Here is a 21,102-nt window from a genome sequence, read left to right as displayed (position 1 = left end):
TGTGACCACATCAGTGATAGTTATTTCCATTGCTAGAGTCACAACAGTTCTATAGTAGGATACCAACAAGTCCACTCCAATCCACAGTGTATTTCTCCATCCTTTGGACCCTGGGGTGGCTTTGTCCACTCGAACATCTCTAAATCCAGAGGGGGTTAGATCCCACATGGCTGATGGGTGTGCTTCTCCTGCTTGCAGTTGTAGACACTCTTGGTTCTCTGGTGTGGTGGTTGACCATTCTCAGCTCCCTGTCAGCTCAAATGGGTAAGTCCAATGAACCAGAGAGTAGGTGTTGCAACTCTGCTTAGGCTCAGGGCCCAGCAGGCGCATGGACAGTCCAGAGATTCAAGTCTCCTGAGCATATACAAACACCAGTATCAACCACAGGTTCAGTAAAAAGTTCAGAAGAGGCATGTGTAGAGAGGTCACATCTGAGTCCAACTCCATCACATTCAGGAGCACAAATTCCAAAGTAGGGCCCACTGGCAAGGCACTGAACTCGAGAACCATCTTTTATGACTGTAAAACGTGTGTCTCCATAGCCCTCAGGAGCACCAGTACCTGTTGTTGTGTCTACTTTGGCTTTCTCTGGTGTCCTGCTAAGATGTGCGTAAGTGCAACCCCTCTGAAGACCTCCCGGCTCATTTTGAAGTCTCTTAGCCATATAAACTCATTTGTCTTTACCATTTCCCCCATTTATTCAAGGTCTTTTTCTAGTTGAGTCACCATCTGGTGATGGTAGTAATCCCTCCACGCCAGTAATTCCAAGGAGTCATGTCCCACGCTGGGGGGAAGGTAATTCATTTACACGCTGAGTTTGGCTTAGAAAGTGGCCACATTTGAGCAACATGGAGACGCTCAGGGTAACTCTTAGGCACCCTGCAGCTCTAGGCCTAGTTGAAATTTCAAGTACACAGGCTCATAAGCATAGTCATGAGTATCAAGGACCCATCATTGGACCATCCTTCTTCACTGATAATTGTATTTGTGTTTGGGTGATTGTTACTGCTCCATTGGGGAATGTGACAGAGCTCCCCAGGATGGGAACTCAGCACTCCCTCATTTGTCATGTGTAACTATCCACTATGACAATACTCAATAAACATCCAAACATATCTATATACCCTACATGCATGCCCTGGAGAACTCCCTCCTACCCATGCATCCCCCATTAATGACACCCCACACCAGGGCTCCTCCCATGCCATAGTTGAACCCCTCTGTGATCCAAAACTTCTTCAGAAATGAAGCCTAATATATTGCCAAATTAAATTAGTAGGAAAATGAAATAGTATTGACAGGTTTACAGATTAGAAATAGAATACATAATAATTTTAGAAAAACTAAAGTTAAAAATTGGGGTATTAAAAAATGTTTTTGACGCTTTTCATCACAGTAATAGGTGTTGCCTTGCATGTACAGTGGCAAGGCAATCTCCTCCATTCCTTCCTCAGTGTCTACATCCTCTTTTTTTTTTAATTTTGTCTTGTAAAAAGTTTTAGATCACAGTAAAGTCACAAATACAAAATAGGGGACTCCCATATACACAACATCAAACCCTTTTTCCACTTCCCCAGCAATGATCTTTTTACATGTGGATGTTATATTTGCTACAGCTGATGTACAAATATTGAAACATAGCTACCAACACTGTGGTTCCATTATGGCTTACATTATGGTTTATATTTTAGGCTGCACACTTTTATAAATTTTTGGTTACATAATAGTTTACATTTTAGACTACACTTAATAAATTTTTGGTGAAATCTAGCATGGCTTATATCTATCGTTTCATGATCTTGTGGAACACTTCCATTGCCCCCCAGTTACCCCTACTTCCATCTATTCTATTCCTTTCTCCTCCTCCCCTCAGGGCCCACAGTGACAACCAAGCTTTACTGCTTGGACAAGATTCATAGATAAAACAATGCTGAGAGCTTGACACTCTAGTCTGACCTCCCCCACTGGGAGCCACCCATGCTCTCCAGAGACACCCTCTCCTCTGAGAACATCAGTCCACCCAAGGATGGGGATACAACACTTTCCTGCTCATTGTATGTGTCTCCACCCACTGATATAAAACAATATGACATGATGAGCACTCACTCCCTAGAAGCCTGGCCCAGGTGAACCCTGTGCCAGATGCCCCCATCAAACACCTTAAACAAGTAATCCTTGTTATATTTTCTAAAGAGTTTTCTCAACATGATAGTTTCATCCACATATCTGACAATCTCCCTTGTTCATCCGCTCACCCCAAACCCTCGCCCCATTCCATGGACCATTTGACCCATCCTCCCAACTCTAGCCCCCCTCAAGCCTGCAAAGCCCCACCCAGTAGTACCCCTATGTCCCCGTTTTATCCCTTCACTGCACAACTACTTACCTCCACTTTATCATAGATTTCACCCATGTAGGCATCAGCTCACCTTTCTTTTCCCTGCCCCCACCCCCCACCCCCAATTTCCTGTAAGCAGATCTTCCAATCTCTAGCTCTTTGAGACAGCTTGATTTGCTTAATTCATATCAGAGGGGTCATGTGTGCTTCAATGCCTGGCTTATTTCACTCAACAAGGTCCTCAAGATTCATCCATGTTATCCCATGTGTTAGTATTGTATTCCTTCTTACAGCTGAGTAGTATTCCCTTGTGTATATATACCATATTTTGTTTATCCATTTATCTGTTGATGGGCATTTAGGTTGATTCCAGCTTTTGGCAATAGTGAATAATGCTGCTTTGAACATTGGTGTGCATATATCAGTTCGTGTCCTTGTTTTCAGTTCTTCTGGATATACCCAGCAGTGGAATTGCTGGGTCATATGGCAAATCTATAGCTAGTTTTTTAGGAACTGCTAAGCTCCTCCAGAATGGCTGGATTCTTCTCCATTCCCACCAGCAGTTTATGAGGGTTCCCATTCCTCTGCGTCCTCTCCAACACTTGTAGTCCTCTGTTTTTTTAATAGCCACCAGTCTAATGGATGTAAGATGGTATCTCGTTTTGATTTACATTTCCCCAATAGCTAGTGATGTTGAGCATATTTTCATGTGCTTTTTGGCCGTTTGTATTTTTTCTTTGGAGAAGCATTTGTTCAAATCTCTTGCCCATTTTTTGAATGGGTTGTTTGTCTTTTTTTTTTCGAGATATAGGATTTCTTTATATTTGTTGGATATTAGGCAGCTTTCCGATATATGGTTACCAAATATTTTCTCCCATTGGGTAGGTTGTGTTTTCACTTTCTTGATAAACTCCTTTGAGGTACAAAAGGCTTTAATTCTGAAGAGGTCCCATTTATCTATTTTTTTTCCCCTGCTTGTGCTTGGATGTGAAGTTCATGAAGCCATTTCCTATTACAAGGTCCTGTAGATGGTTTCCTACATTGTCCTCCAAGGTCTTTATGGTCTTGGCTCTTATATTTAGATCTTTGATCCATCTTGAGTTGATTTTTACATAAGGTGTGAGATGGTAATCCTCTTTCATTCTTTGGCATATGGATATCCAGTTCTCCAAACACCATTTGTTGAAGATGCCATTTTCTCCCAGTTTAGTGGGCTTTGTGGCCTTGTCACATATCAGATGACTGTGTATATGATGACCTATATCCGAACTCTCAATTTAGTCCCATTGGTCAGTTGTCTGTCCTTGTGCCAATACCATGCCGTTTTGACTATAGCTTTGTAGTACATCCTTTTCTTTTTTTAAGATTTATTTATTTCTCTCCCGCCACCCCGGTTGTCTGTTCTCTGTGTCTATTTGCTGTCTTCTTTGCCCGCTTCTGTTGTCAGCGGCTCGGGAATCTGTGTCTCTTTTTGTTGCGTCATCTTGTTGTGTCAGTTCTCCATGTGTGTGGCGCCATTCTTAGGCAGGCTGCACTTTCTTTCGCACTGGGCGGCTCTCCTTACAGGGCGCACTCCTTGCGTGTGGGGCTCCCCTACGTGGGGGACACCCCTGTGTGGCACGGCACTCCTTGCACGCATCAGCACTATGCATGGGCCAGCTCCACACAGGTCAAGGAGGCCTAGGGTTTGAACCGCAGACCTCCCATGTGGTAGATGGACACCCTAACCACTGGGCCAAAGGTAGTGTGATTCCTCCAATTTCATTTTTCTTTTTTCAATATGTCTTAGTGGCTATTTGGGGCCTCTTTCCCTTCCAAATAAATTTCATAGTTTTTCCAGTTCAGTAAAAAATGCTGTGTTGAAATTTATTGGGATTGCATTAAATCTGTAGATCAATTTCAGTAGGATAGACATCTTAATGATATCTAGTCTTCCTATCCATAAGCAGGGAATATTCTTCCATTTAATTCTTCTTTGACTTCCTTTAACAATGTTGTATAGTTTTCTGTGTATATGTCTTTTACATTGTTAAATTTATTCCTAGGTATTTGATTTTTTAATTTACTATTGTAAATGCTATTTTTTTTCTTGATTCCTTCCTTAGATTGCTCATTATTGGTTTACAGAAATTTTTGTGCATTGTTCTTACAACCTGTGACTTTACTGAACACATTTATATGTTCTAGAAGCTTTGTTGTAGATTTCTTAGGGCTTTCTATGTATAGGATCATGTTGTCTGCAAATAGTGAAATTTTGACTTCTTCTTTTCCCTTTTAGGTGTCTTTTATATCTGTTTATTCCCTCAGTGCTTGCACAAGTACTTCTGTCACACTGTTAAATAGGAGCAGTGATAGTGGGCATCCTTGCCTCGTTCCTGATCTTAGAGGGAAGGATTTTAGGATTTCACCATTGTATATAATGTTAGCTGTGGGTTTTTCATATATACCCTTGCTCATGTTCAGAAAGTTTCCTTCTATTTCTGTTTTGCAGTGTTTTTTTCAAGAAAGGTGCTGTATTTTGTCAAATGCTTTTTTTGCATCTATAGATACAATCATGTGACTTTTTTCTTTTGATCTGTTTATGTGGTGTATTACATTGATTGATTTTCTTATGTTGAACCATCCTTGCATACCAGGGATGAAACCCATTTGGTCACAGTGTATAATTTGATGCCTTAGCAAGTATTTTGTTGAGGATTTTAGCATCTGGATTCATTAGAAAGATTGGTCTGTAATTTTCCTTTGTTTTTTTTTTTTTTTTTTTTTTTTTTGTTTCTTTTTACAAACCCTTGTGTGGAGGGCTCACTTTAAATAGATCACAGTGAGGCAGCTGCTCTGCAACGTATGAAACCTGGACCCAGGAGCAGGTCATCTACGAGTGGTTTAGCAGGTCTGTAATTTTCCTTTCTTGCGTTCTTTATTTGGCTTTGGTATTAAAGTAATGTTGGCATCATAGATTGAGTTAGGCAATATTCCTTCTATTTTGATTTTTTGGAAGAGTTTAAGCAAGATTGTTGTTAGTTCTTTCTGGAATGTTCGGTAGAATTCACCTGTGAACCTGTTTGGCCCAGGGCTCTTCTTAGTTGGGAGGTTTTTAATGACTGTTTCTCTTTACTTGTGATTGGTTTGTTGAGATCATCAATTTCTCCTTTTGTCAATGTAGGCTGCTTATGTGTTTCTAGGAATTTGTCCATTTCCTCTAAGTTGTCCTTCTTGTTGGCATATATTTTTTGCAAAGTATACTCTTATGATAGTCTCTTATTCCTGTGGGGTCAATGGTGATATCCTCTTTCTCATTTCTTATTTTGTGTGTTTGCATCTTCTCTCTTTTTCCCTTTGTTAGTCTAGCTGAGAGTTTGTCAATTTTATTTTCTCAGAGAACCAGCTCTTTGTTTTATTTTTTCTAATTCTTATTTTCTGTTTCATTTAGTTCTGCTCTGATCTTTATTTTTTTCTTCTTCTTCTTCCTTTGGGGTTAGTTTTTTTACTAATTCCTCCAAATGTGCATTTAGATCTTTGGTTTTAGCTCTTCTTTTTGATGTATGAATTTATGGCTATGAATTTCTTTCTCAGTACAGCTTTTGCTGCAGCCCACCCATAAGTTTTGATATGTTGTCACTTTCATTAGCTTCAAGGTAGTTATTGATTTCTTTTGAGATTTCCTTCTTGACCCACTGTTGTCTAAGAGTGTAGTGCTTAACTTCTGTATCTTGGTGTCTAGTCTGGGCTGGTGGCCCTTGCAGATTTCCAGCTTCATTCCACTGTGGTCAGAGAAATTAGTTTGTATGATTTCAGTCTTTCTGAATTCCTTGAGACTTTCTCTGTGGCCTAGCATGTGGTCTGTCTTGGAGAATGATCCATGTGCACCTGAGAAGAATGTATATTGTGCTGTATTTGGGTGTAGTGTTCTGTGTTATGTCCATTAGGCCCATATCCTCTAATATATTATTCAAAGTCTTTGTTTCTTTATTGATTTTGTTTAGATGTTCTAATGGTGATAATGGTGTATTAAAGCCCCCAACTATAATTGTAGAGGCATCTATCCCTCCACTTAGTATTTCCAGTGTTTGCCTCACATAGTTTGAGACACTCTGATTAGGTGCATAAATGTTTATGATTGTTCTTTCATCTTGAAAGATTACCCCTTTTACTAATATATAGTGTCCATCTTTGTCTCTCAAAATAGTTTTGTATTTAGAGTCTATTTTGTCTGATATAAGTATAGCTACTCCTTCCCTTTTTTGGTTACTGTTTACTTGTAAGATTGTTTTCCAGCTGTTCACTTTCAACCTCCTTGAATCCCTGGGCCTAAGGTGGGTTTCTTGTAGACAGCATATAGATGGATGTGACAGAACTTTTATGTAGTATAACTTACCTATAATTCTGTTTCCTGTAAGAAGAGTTTAAGATAAGACATTAAGAACACCATTTAAGGGGGTTTATTAAAATATTAAATTCACTAGACAATTTTGCCTTTTTCGAAGCTTATTTTTTAACTTGTGTTTTTAATTAACAGAATATAACTAATAAAGTGATTGTCATGCTAAGGTTGTAGGACTCCTCAGATGACAAAACTACCTTTGTTGCTTTCACAAAGACTAGATCAAAATAACCCATCTATTAATCTGTATAGGTCATTCTCAGACTTGAAGTGCAGTCTCTATTGATGAAGGGTTTCCATTGTAACATTATGGGAAATTGACTTTTAATAGACTTCATGGAAGAAAATCCAAAATCAGGTGAGAGGTAAGTGATTCAAAGGGATGATAAATAGGAAGTCTTTACTTTACAGGTTCATCTTACAAAGAATACACAAAACTAAAACTTGATGAGTCAGGACTTGACCTAACAGGGTTCAATAAAGACTCAAGAAAAGCACGGACAACATTAGGCTTCCAACAAAAGATTGTTCCTCACAGTTTTAACATAACATGGAATGCAAAACATTAGAAACATTGAAAGTATCTAATTCTTCGACTTAAAAAGAATAAATAAAATCAAATCAAGATAGTAACCAGAATAATAGTATCATAATATTAAATAGATAAGTTCCAATCATTTTAAGAATGTGACAAATACAATATAATACATTCTTAACTATCCATTCAATTATGTATATTCTACTTTTTTTCCTTCATAAAATGCTTTTCATAAGAGAGGCTTCAGATAACTATGAAAACATAAGAATTCAGATTGGAGGTATATTATATGCCAGAATTTACTAATTCACTGTTAAAAAGTACCTTACATATCCTACCATATTTGTTTTTTCTTAAGGGTTTTTAACAAATGATTTTATCTACATTAGAATTATAGAACCTTTCAACTATATATTTTAATTGTTTTACTTTGAACCCTGCCACATTTTATATTAGTTTTCATTTCTACTCCTTTAAAAGGTTGACAATGTTGCTAGCTGGTATTAGGTGAAACAAATGTGGTCTGTACTACATTTCATTACAGTATCTAAGCTACTAATTTCATGTTAATTAATATGTGGGAAATGATACAACCCTAAGTGGTATTTAGATATGTTCTCTGAAACAAAAAAATTTTTTTGATGTGATAGTAGACTTACTCAAATGTATGTTGTATTTCTTTCTCAAAGAGTAGTACAAATGATAGATATGTTAACTCCTGACTACCAAGAAATGAAGCCAAACTTTAGAAAAATACAATGCAGGAGAAGATTTAGGTTAAAAAATCTTCATTTATATAATATTCATTTATAGTCTAAACTTAGCATGTGCCACCAGCCCAAAATGATATCCTAAATGCCATCATTCTTGTAATATTGCAGTGTTTTTTCTGTCCAGTATATATAGTATCCGTGGATTGTAGCAACAAAATACTTAATTCTAGGACAAGTATACAGCCTTGTTGCATTAGCTCCTTTGACAACTTCTTAAGATTTTTACTTTAGAAACCTACGACACATGTAGTTTTCTTCAGAGACTGTGTATCCAAACTTTATATAGAAACCAACATTTTGTGGTAGGCATTCAAGAGTAATCTTGTAACAGTTCAGTTTCTTGCTTAGCAAAGTAAGGGTTGATAATAACCTGAAATTAAAAAGAGGGGGAGATATGCATAGAACATTTGTTACTGAAAATCAATCTTATTAACAGTATGAATGAATATGAAAAATTAAACTTCAAATTTATATCAGAAATACGTTTATATCATTTAAATATCTATTCATTTAAATATTCTAATTAGAAGTGGATAAACATTTAAATCACCCAAAGCATTTTATTTGGTTTCAAATACACCTTAGCAATCTGCAACTCCTTAGTAGGACAAATAATAAACTCACCATAAACCCTCTTTAAAAATGTTTTAGGATTAATTTTAACAGTAGAGATTATCAACCATTGTAAAAATATGGCCAAAATTATTTTGTAACAGGACTTGTTTCCTAAATCTATTCAAACTACTTCAGAAACATCAACATCCTTTGTTCTTTAATAAATTTTTAAAGCCATTTTAATATTTGTGAAACTGTATAGAGATTAACTCTGGATTGGTCTTATTAACATGAAATAGACACAAAGCAAAAATCACAATCATTTACAAATCCTTAAAGAATCCACACCCAGTATAAGAATGTAGTTCTAACTGTCTTAGAGTGGAAAAAAATTAGAAAACATCTACAAAATTTTCATGAATTTTCTCATATTTGCAGATACTGAAAATATCATTTTGAAGAGAAAAGATCTTGAAAGGTATAGTTAAATGACATAGAATACTAGAAATTAGTCTGTTCTGTTCATTAATATATCCCAAATACCTAAAACAGTATCTGGGATACAGCAGATGCTTAATATTTATATGTTTCTAAAATGTTTTGAGACTTAGATCACAGAGCAATCTATTTTAAAAGAGATGAACATTTCCTGTGTTCTGAAGTATGAAAGAGAAACTTGGACAAATCAATTGATTTACCCAAAACTTTCTATTTTCTATTAAATTGAGAACTTAACCATGTTACTGTTTGTAAAGGAGTATACTATGCTTAGTATTTCCAAACTCTGAGATAAAATTAATCATTAGAAGAATACTTTTTCTTTATTTAAAAAAAAGTTTTTCTTCATATATTTTAGTCTAAGCTAAAGAATGAGAGTGGATTCATATTAATTAAACCTAGATCTTCAAACAGTTTTTTAACAAGTATCTTGTCAAAAAACTGTAAACTGAAACACAAAGATTATCTAACTTATCTAGAGTTACCTTGTTTTTGCTTACTTACAATTTGCCAGTCTGCTTCCCTCTGCATTCATCACTAACGACAATGTCTTCTACTCGTCCTCTCTGAAAATATTGAGTGTTTAAATAACTGAACATCTAGCTTTGTTTTTAGATAAATCAACAAGTGACAGTTGGTAAGCATTCATTGATAAAAAGAAATAAACATTGGGAGTGAAGGTGGCTCAAGCCATTGGGTGCCTCTGTCTCATATGGGAGGCCCTGGGTAAGGTTTCCAGAGCCTCCTAAAAAAGAAGACAAGCAGATAGCAAGCATAAACAACTGGGTGTTGGTGGGGGACAAGTAAATCTTTAAATAAAACTCCACAGAAACCAAAAACCAATTAAAAATTTTTATTATTGAGGGAATAATATCATGAACCTACTTGTGATCCAATCTTGTTTTGTCTATATCTCTAATCCCTCCTACCCTGGTGTTTTAAAGCAAATTTCAGAATTCATATCACTGAAATGTAATCCTGTATGACAGTACTACATCCAACACTCAACTCCTTGCTTAGTAACAATTTACTATAGAGACATCCAAACAAAATTTATTAAATTTCTAGTAAAGAAACTACCAAAATTCGTAAGATCAAAAATTTCCCAAGTGTTCCCATCTTACTCTCAGTGAATTACCTAGATTATCTTTACTATTTCATGCAAGTTCCTAAAGGGTGAAACACTTGACAAAAGCATTAGAAGTGTTAAATAAAACAGAAGACAGAATTTTAGCATGTGGACATTGATGGGAATTTGGGAATAATGTAGTATATTCAAAGTATTGTTTTTGAAATATGTAGTAGGGTTCCAGCATTAGGGATTCTAAACATTACTGCCAAATTACATCATACTTAGTTTCTCTGTGACTTCTAAGCAGCAAAACTTTTCTCAGTGCACTATAGCTCTGGTTTTATAATGAAAAGCAGTGTGTAAAAACCCCAGTATGTGTCTAAGGGAAACTCAATGTCAATTTTGCTATGAAACACCTATCCATTTACCGATGAGCACATACCTTAGTACAGGAATGGATGAATTTATGTTCAATTATCAGAGTTGCTATAGCAACAATCTGTCCTAGAGTCACATCTTCCACAACAGTAACATAAAAATTCCCAGATTTCTTCATATGCTCAAAAGATTCTGTGGGATTTGGAAAACGTGTTATATGGCAGACATTCAACTTAATTAGGTGTCAGGAAAATACCATGACTCACTGACATGATAAATATTTAAAGCTGTTTTACCATAGTAATTTACAATTTCTGTTTCTAAAGAAATTATTTAAAATGACTAGTTGAAACATCAGCAATTGGTATCAATTGGAATATAGTCCATACATCTTAAAAATCTGCTAGAGGGGAAACGGACTTTGGCCCAGTGGTTAGGGCGTCCGTCTACCATATGGGAGGTCCACGGGTTCAAACCCCGGGCCTCCTTGACCCGTGTGGAGCTGGCCATGCGCAGCGCTGATGCGCGCAAGGAGTGCCCTGCCACGCAGGGGTGTCCCCCACGTGGGGAAGCCCCACGCGCAAGGAGTGCGCCCATGAGGAAAGCCGCCCAGCGTGAAAAGAAAGAGCAGCCTGCCCAGGAATGGCGCCACCCACACTTCCCGTGCCGCTGATGACAACAGAAGCGGACAAAGAAACAAGACGCAGCAAATAGACACCAAGAACAGACAACCAGGGGAGGGGGGGGAATTAAATAAATAAATAAAATCTTTAAAAAAAAAAAAAATCTGCTAGAAAAAAAAGACTGATATAGCTATAACTATTTAAGATGAACAGTTGTCATTTCGGTCATTAATATATGAAAACTTTAATGTCTTCATTTAGTTGCTCTTAATAGTTTTCATTAACTTTTACAATTAAGAGTTATTTATTCAAATACCACAAAAATGCAAATTTTAACAAGAATATTTACAAGTCTACATTCTGTGATTTCTTTCATCTTTGAGTTTCAAATTTTTTGACAAAATAATTTTCAACTTTCCTTTTTTTAAAAAAAAAAGATTTTTTATTTATTTCTCTTCCCTTCCCCCTCTCCCCTATTGTCTGCTCTTGGTGTCCATTCACTGTGTGTTCTGTGTCCACGTGGATTCTTGTCAGCGGCACCAGGAATCTGCATCTCTTGTTGCGTCATCTTGCTGCATCAGCTCTCCGTGTGTGTGACGCCACACCTGGGCAGGCTGTGCTCTTTTTGCATGGGGCAGCTCTCCTTGCAGGATGCACCCCCTGCGCCAGGGGCTTTCCTACGGGGGGGACACCCCTGCGTGGCACAGCACTCCTTGCATGCATCAGACTGCATGTGGGCCAGGTCACCACTTGGGTCAGGAGGCCCTGGGTTTGAACCCTGTACCTTCCATGTAGTAGGCAGATGCTCTATCATTTGAGCCAAATCTACTTCCCCACTTTACCTTCACTGGTTTCATGATTACATGGCTTACTTTTTTAGATATAGAATGATCATTTTTTATTGCTTTGCAAGCACCTTGTGAAGTAGGTGGAAAGCATGTGTGCATTTCCATGTAATTTTCCCAAGGTCACATATCAAATAGGAGCACAAAAGGAATAAATACTTGCCCCTTACATTGATTTAGTACTTATACTCTGAAACAACATGGTTTTCTAGTCTAATCTACTATGCATGCTTAGAATAAAAACTGAGTCTAATATCTCATATTGTTTATGTCTAAGGTCTCATTCTAGATAGGGGTCTGGAGTAGAAAGAAGAAATAGATTCAATGAAGGAAAGCAATGAGAATCAAAGTATAATGGTCTTCATTTTCAGGAGAGTCAGAGTTTAAAACAAAGAAGAGATTCTAGAAAACAGGAAAAAGCAGTGGTCATAGAAAGGAAAGAGCACTAGATGGAGTCAGGAAGATTCTAGTCTTTTCTGTAACAGTTATTTGTGATCTTGAGTAAGTCATTTGACGTCTCTGGATCTCCACTGCTTTATACATAAAAACAAATTGAGCTAACTCTGTAAGATACCTATATCTTACAGTATAAGGTGATGGAATTTCTGTAATCTTATGTGAAGGGAAATACAAGGAAAAAAATCACTTGAGTGGCTGCCAACTAGGTCATATGCTATAATAATTGTCTAAAAGTAATCAGGTATTTTGCAAAACTAGGTAATGGCTATATTTTGGTTCTAGAATAATTCAGACACATTAACATTTAAATTGAGAACATAACTTGTTATTTGAACAACTTCAGTTATATGAACAAGAACACATGTAGGCACTGAACAGAGCTCTAAACAAAAATAAAAACTGATCTCCCTTTATTTTCATACAGGAAAAAGAGGCTGTAGTACTTACGCATAAATTGCTCAGGGTTGACTACTCCAGTCTCTGTCAGCTGACCCAGTACCTTAAAAAAAACCTGCCTGGTTTTGAGAAACAGGTTTCAGGTAATGAGAAGAGCAAATGGAATGTATTATACCAAAAGAAGTAATTTCTTCAGCTGGTGGGAATATGGGCAATTATTTTTTCAAAATTTTCTGTAATGAGTTGTCATTCTAAAAATAAATTATTGTTTTAAAAGATCAAACAAACCTATTACTCCTTTCTATACTAAGTACATATAACATAGAATTTTAGAGTTCACTAATTTTTTGCCTACACAAGATTTTTGGATTAGTGATCACCTTATTACTCTATACTTAACAGAACCAGTACATACATTTTTCAGTGTAATCTGTATTAAATTGGAGGCATACCAATTTTTTTAAGGTTCTTAGTTAACTTTTAACTTCATTATCTTAATGTGAACAGTATATTTTAGAACTCTGAGAATCTTAACTTTTATACATTCAAGGAATTTGACCAAAATCAATTTCTTCAAATTTTCTCCTGTGAAAACTAAAAGTTTTTAATTACCAAACTTTAAGCAAAAAATTATTTTGGAGAATGTAGTTGTTTAAAAAAAAATCCATGTAGACAAAACCCTTTGCAGTTTATTATTCAAGGCAAATTATCTACATGTCACTCCTCATTAAACACAATAATTTCACTTTTGTTTATGAGAAGAATTTTGGCTTCTTAAGAGGGAACAGTGCTGTACTTATATCATTTGAAATATTTCACAGTAATATTTGGTCTTAGACATACACTGGAATTTAGTGTTCTAGTCTCTTTAAAAATTAAGCATAAAAATATTCCACAAGTCAAATATTTTTAAAAAATTATCACTATCATCATGTTTGTGGAATAAACAGAAGGCTAACTATAATTCTCACCAGGACTTTTAAACTGAGTCCATACCTCTATTTCAGTCAGCAGTACAAAGAGGCCTTAAAACCAAGCCTTCTCCAGGATGAGTTGGGGAAATAGCTGGGGAAAATGTAGCTGTATCCTGGCTCCAGTCCACTTGGAGCAGACTTGGGTCAAACATAGGAGTTTCATCAGGTTTCATCCTTATAATACGGTCTGAAATAAAATTTTATATGTTACAGCCTTTAAGAGTAGGAAAACTATTATGATTGGAGAAAGTTAATTAAATTTATTAGAAATTAATGCAATTAAGAAAATTCTTCAACAGATCTGAGAGGTATTTTAGTCTACCCTGAATCAAATCATGATTATTATTGGAAAATGGAATATTATACATGTGACTAAATTAAGAAGTATTAAACCTTAAAACCCCATTTTCTAGTAAGCTTGTGAAGCATTTTCCCTATGGGTTGGTTCATAGTGTAGCCATGTGAATAAGCCCTGACTTCTCAAGGGTCTTATATTTTTCAGGTTATACATTTCAATTTTATTATTGAGATATCTTATTTGTTAGTCTTTTCTGCCACCAAGGAAGGCTTATTGGGCATGTAGTTTGTATACTTATATGAACCATGAACAGAAAATAATTGAACTGGCTCAAATTACTTAATTATTAATATTGTCTGCACTCACAATACTGTTTGGTCTTAGCTATGGTAAATTCAAAATAAGAGTGTTTGGGTTGAGGGAGTAGCTGTAGTTCAGTGATTGCGCATCCAGTGTGCATTTACAAGGTCCCAGGTTCAACACCCGCCTCTGCCTCCTTAAAAAAAAAGGGGGGGGGGGGTATTTTTTCACAGCAGGCTTTCTAAAAATCCATAATGGTAGTTTTCTCAGCTGGATTTAAGCAGCAGCAGAATAGCCAGTGTTCTTCAGGATACTGAAAAATAATCCACTATGGTATTTTTCTCTTGAACGTTCAGAATTGTGCAAATTCTCACTAGTCGGGTTCTAATTAGACTGAGACAAAATAATAGAGATACACCAATAGAAGGGATGGAAAATAATTATATAAAGCATAAACTGAGAAAGGGGCACTTCTATGAAGCATGGAGTTGCTAAAAGAAACAGGGTCTTACAATTTTAAGGAGACTGTAAAGCAACTCCTAACTTTCATTTCTATCCCTATACCTGATTAAAGAAACTCTACTATTTGACACCTGCCTCTACCACTTTGAAACAAAGAATTTAAACAAGGAAGCAATACAATAATGGAAAAAAAAATTCCATTTAAAGACAATTGTCCAATAATCCAACTCCCATATGTTCTCTATATTTTAAGATATAATATGCTTAAAGCAAATTTTCTTAGCTTTTCCTTAAAGGTAAATTAAACTGTGTAACCCTCTGTAACTATACAGGTAATGCTGCAATACAATACAGACTTTGGGAAGGTAGCGTGGTGTAAAAAGTTAACTTTTCAGCACTTAACTCCATCCCAGGCACTATTCAAAGAACTGTACACATTACTAACTGATTTACTTCAACAAAGCATTGGGATATATACATTATCCTCATTTTAACAGATGAGGAAATGCAGGCACAGAGATGTTAAGTAACTTGTCCAAGGTCACAATAGAAGGAATGGAACTAGGACTTAAACCTAGGCATGGAAAAAGCAGTAACTTTCAAGTCAGGCATGGTGTTCAAATGCCAACACTGTGAGGTTGGCTTAATTATACTTTTAGAAGCTATTTCCTCATTTGTAAAATGGAGATAAAATTATTGGAAGGATGAAAAGAATTACTTATATGCAAGCAACTAAAAGATGGCACATTTTATGTCCTCAACATGATAGACTCTAGTCAGCAATTATTTTTAAAATCATGTTTATAAATTCTTGAGGTTTTTTTTTCCCCCCCTTTAAATTAATGAGTCACTGTGTATCTATTAGGGGCCAAGTACTGTGCAGGGTTTGGAGACCATGAAAAGAATGACACAGGTTATCTATTATATTTATGTCAAACCAAGGTAGCATCCTTGGATACAAAAGAAAGAAAAAAATCATAGTTTATTATGTTAAATTCTGAGATATTTTTTCTCCCTCCAAAGGATTCAGATAAACTCATGCTATAAAAACTAGCTAACTTTGTTCTATACCACAAATAAACTGTGGTGGTTAAAACAAGCACTTGTATCAAACTTAACATGAAACAGATTTTTAATGGATTAATTTTAGTGCACGCATTTTAGTCTATAACCCTGACAATTGGACCCTGAGGGTTTGGAATATAATATAAGAAAGATGGGTAGCAACGTTGTTGTTTTCAGGTATGCAAATGAACAGGCTATTTATCAATAAAGTAAAATGTGTACTTTAAATACAGAAGCCAAAAGACTTTTAGAAACAAAGTCTTCAAAGCAAGTTTGATGTTTGTTGTAAGCATGAAGCTTAAAGAAAGCTCAAAAGAGAATTTAGAGGAATATGAAAATTTACAGTGAATTAGATTACTTTTTCCTATAATGTTGCCTGAATTAACAATAAAATGTAGCCTAGAAAAGATGCAAAAGAGGGTTAATTTCCATGAGAGAGAGGGGAGAGGTACACAGGATAATTAAAGATTATGGAGCCCTTTAATCAATTTTAATCAGTAATTACTAATATTTTCCTTTGCTTTCTTTAACCAGATGGTCCTATGTCATGAATAATCATAATGATACATCATAAAGTGTTTATAGTTATTAACTCTTAATTCTCAAAACACAGTGAAAATTGTATCAATATCCCTCTCTTAAAGATGAGGATACAGGCACAGTAACTTACTCAACGCCAGTGAAATGCTGTGGAAATTAAAGAAAGAAAAGAGTTTGATACCAAACTTCAAAGGATTTTTGGAAAAAAATTAAATTGGTAATTGTATTTGGTTTAGAAAAGAAATGTTATAATCTTAAAATTCCCCAGGGCATCTTAAACAAGACACAGACAAGAATCTGCTAGGAAATTTCAGTAAATTTGCACAGTTGTTTGTAAATGAATCTCATAGATTATCATTGGGGTTTAAAAAATATTTTTAGATTAATTTTAAGAAGCAAACCCTTGTCCTCAAATATTTCCTAAACTTCTGTTTAAGGGGTAAATTAGCATACATTTGCAAGGAACATATATGCCTACCCTTAGCCCAATAAATGCCTACTGAAGGCATAGTGAATTCTGTTAAGACTCATCTGGAGGTCATATTTTTAAAAATCCAGAAGAAAAAGATTCCTTAACTACCACTAGTGATGTCACCAAACCCGTTTTTACTAGGATCTCATCAGGTTTTCATTCAATCAACTGTTGATTAGACATAAATTCAACAACAATTTGGTTTCTTAGCCTAATCTGTAAAGATTAGATAGCAATATATGTATATATCAGAGAAATAAATGGAGGAAGAGTTGCTGTTAGAATGAAGCAATTGAGAATAACAAATGATAGATCCTGGGGAGAAAGGCTCTCAAAGAGTTGATACAAATGTAAAAGGTATAATAAAGGCCAAAGCTCAAACGCCTTCTATCAAGGATTTCTGGGGAATCACAACGTTGTGTACATAGTGAATGGGAGAAGGGAAACTCATTTTGCTGTTTAAGACATTAGGGTTCATCTACATACATCTTATAACAAGTTCAATAATTTGACTCAATTTTAATCTAAGGAACACTTAACTCCCTGACGATTTTAATAACTTGGCTACATTTATTGAATTGTGCATACATGTCACTGAACATTTCCTGAAGTATTTTCTGGTACAGTTTATTTGATCCTTACAACCTAGGCATTATTCACACACTACCAACGAGGTAGCTGGAACACGAAGGTTTCATGACTTGCCCCAAAGTAACTAAACACACGAGAGGCTAAATTCCTCCTTATCTTGTTTCCCCATCCTGAGCTCTTTAATACTGTACTCAAAGTACGTCACTCTTCCACATCATCATACCTGTCTCGCCTATTCTTAAAAAAAAAAAGGAAAAGGAAAGAACCCGGCTTAAATATAACTGGTTTAAATGATTTCTTGAGATCCATTGTAAGATTCACTTATAAGTCATATCCTAACACAGCGAATCCCATAATCGCAGCTTGAATTTTGTAAGGAATTTAAGAGTTCGGCTTACATAAAATCAGCTCTTGCAACAGAAAACACAGTACGCGGCGAGTAGAGGAGACACCGGCCCCAAGAGACAAAGGCTGTCCCTATCACCCCCTGGAAAGCCCGGGTCTAGTCGGTCAGGAGATTCCCTTCCTGCAGGAGCGTGTGCTCAGCGGCTCCCCGCCAACCCGGAGCGCGCCGGAAAGGGACGCGTGGAAGGAAGCCCATTCAAAACCCACGGCTGCAGGACCGCCAGCAACTGTCTCGATCCTGCACGCCGAGAGTTAGCTTCCACCCCAGTCGCTGCTTCTGGCCCAAACCCGGGACCCCTACCTGGCCAGGACCACAGGCCATCCTGCTAACCTCTCCTCCAGGCGGGAGCCCGCTCCCCTGGCTCCACGCGGCGCGCTCCGCCCCCACGTGCCGCCCGCTGGCGGAGAGAAACGCCGGCTGCCCCACGAGCACCTCCCGGGGGCTCGCCCGCCTGGCGGAGGGCAGCACACACACCTGCTGGAGAAATCCGGGGGCAGGCCCGGCGGCCGCCCCGGACTCCCGGCCCCGGCCCGCGCCCGCCCCTCAGCCCTCGTCCGCCCCTCACCCGCAGACGCCCCGCAGGAGGCGCCCTCTCCAGGTCCTTTCGGAGCCTCACGCACCCGCGTGCGCCGCACCGGATCCGGATCCGGCTTCAACCCAGCCCCGCCGGCTGCACTCCCACGCCACTGTAGCCGCCGCGTCCGCCCCTAGGCAAACAGCTGCCTAGACGTGGCAGCGCCATCGCCTTCACCCCGCCCCTGTCTTCTTACGCAGGGCGCGCGCAGGCGGGCGGGGGCGGGGGCGAGGCCCGCGGGAGCCGGGAAAGCAGGGGCGCGGGCTGGGCCGAGTGGGGCGGGCCGAGTGGGGCGGGGCCGGCGGGCATCCAGAATCTGGGTCTTTTTTGTTGCGTCATCTTGTTGTGTCAGCTCTCCGTGTGTGTGGTGCCACTCCTGGGCAGGCTGCACTTTTTTCATGCTGGGCAGCTCTCCTTATGGGTGCACTCCTTGTACTTGGGGTTCCCCTACATGGGGGACACCCCTCTATGGCAGGGCACTCCTTGCACACATCAGCACTGCACATGGGCCAGCTCCACATGTGTCAGGGAGGCTAGAGTCTGAACCTTGGACCTCCCATGTGGTAGGCAGACGCCCTATCCTTTGGGCCAAATCCACTTCCCGATTAGCAGTTTTGACAGAGCTACTTGTGTTGAAAATTTGTTAACCGTGACATAAGCAGCGTTTTTTAGGTAATCAATCATATTTTAAAAACACAGTTATGATGTTATAATTAATAACCTAAATATGAAAAACAACAGGTCGAAATTGTCTTCTGTGACAAACACAAAGACACTTGCACAGTTTATTCAGATAACATGGCCGCCTTTGAAAATGTGAGTACTTTTCCTGCTAACTTGAGAAATCTGTTTGTTACCTCAATTTTGTGCTGGCAACTCAACGCCTAGTAGTGGTTCAGCTACCAAATGGTGAAGTCAAGCATTCCCAGCTTGGTTGCCCAGTGATTGCGTTACATTCAAGTATTTTCCTGTCTACAATTGTTTGTTAACAAATAAGTGAAAGTAGGTAAGTTGTTTTCATTGATTCTTAAAATTTTACAAAACTGGTCAGTTTAAATGAGAATGCATAACTTTTTGTAAGTAGGTTACTTTTAACCTGAAAAAGACACCCTGTCTAGGAGTGTAAATCAGGCATGCCCACCTTGAGTTTGTTGATCCAGGCAATCAATGTTTATGTCTTTCAGTTGCTGATATCGACGTGTGTAACTGTTGGTGATCCTAGCAATGTCTGCAAGTGTCCACATGCATGATACATTTTTCTTTTGCCACTATGTTTCTAGTAAGTTTCTGAAATCCACTTGACTTCACACATAATTCCAGGAAAGACAAGAAATTCCAGACATGAATCCTGATCTATTGCTGTAATCTGCGTGTCTATCTGAGAGTTAAAAATTATTTATTTATATGCATATTTATAAAACAAATTACTTTAAAACCTTACAAAATACTGAGTGTTAAAAACTGTCAATTAAATTATATACTTTATTTTACAGACCCAACTTAAGTTGAAATATCGAAAAGGAAGTATGATGAAAGTTATGTATTATTTGGTTTTACTTGTATTAATCAGTGTGGTGGAACTTAAAAACTGCTGTGTTGTTTGCATGGAAAAGTTCTTGCAATCGGAAGTATGAAGTCAGCCATACTGAAAGATCATCTTATGTCTGCCCACGATGAGAATACATCTGAAGGATGTGAGTTTTTTTCATGTGAATAAAGCTCAATTAGAAAAAGATGCTTCCAAAACTTGGATTTGCCATTTCACAAAAGCCTCTGCTTGAAGTATCCTATAAAGTTGCTTACTGGATTGCCAAGTGAAAGAAGCCCCACACTATTGGAGAGACTTTAGTAAAGTCAGGTGCACTGGAAATGGTAGAATTGGTGTGTGGACTGGAACAGAAGAAGAAACTGGAAGAGGTTCCCTTGTCAAATTATATAATACATTGTAGAATTATTGATATGTCTTTAATATTTTAAAACAGGTCATCCAGGAATTGGCAGCCTCACCATTCCCCTTCAGTATGCAATTGGATGAAACTATAGATGTCTCTTATTGAAGCCAACTCCTTGTTTTTGTTCACTATGTGCATGCTGATGCCATCAAAGAAGAAATCTTATTTTCAGTCTCTTTCAGAAACTATGAAGGCCATTGACATTTTCAAAATGGTAAAACATTTTTTTCACAGACAAAACTTTGAATGGAATGAAAAATTTCTTCCTCTTTGCTCTGATGGAGCTACGCTGATATGCTTGGTAATATATCTGGTTTTGCTACTTTCATAAAAAAGAAGCTCCTTGTATTAGTCAGCCAAAGAGGTGCTGATGCAAAGTACCAGAACTCTGTTGGCTTTTATTTTATTTGTTTATTTTTTTAAAGATTTATTTTTATTTATTTAATTCCCCTCCCCCGGTTGTCTGTTTTCTGTGTCTTTTTGCTGCGTCTTGTTTCTTTGTCCGCTTCTGTTGTTGTCAGCGGCATGGGAAGTGTGGGCGGCGCCATTCCTCGGCAGGCTGCACTTTCTTTCGCGCTGGGCGGCTCTCCTTACGGGTGCACTCCTTGCGCA

At 37.7% G+C, this 21,102-nt stretch overlaps 1 pseudogene; it reads right to left on the bottom strand.

Moving 5' to 3' along the window:
* Positions 1-7,225: 7,225 nt before the first annotated feature.
* LOC101426313 (glucosamine 6-phosphate N-acetyltransferase-like) lies at positions 7,226-18,639 on the bottom strand (annotated as a pseudogene).
* Positions 18,640-21,102: the final 2,463 nt, after the last annotated feature.

This window comes from Dasypus novemcinctus, chromosome 3 (assembly GCF_030445035.2).
Source record: "Dasypus novemcinctus isolate mDasNov1 chromosome 3, mDasNov1.1.hap2, whole genome shotgun sequence".
Lineage (NCBI taxonomy): Eukaryota > Metazoa > Chordata > Mammalia > Cingulata > Dasypodidae > Dasypus > Dasypus novemcinctus.
Note: the sequence above shows the minus strand (reverse complement) of the source record. Positions and strands in the feature narration are given on the sequence as shown.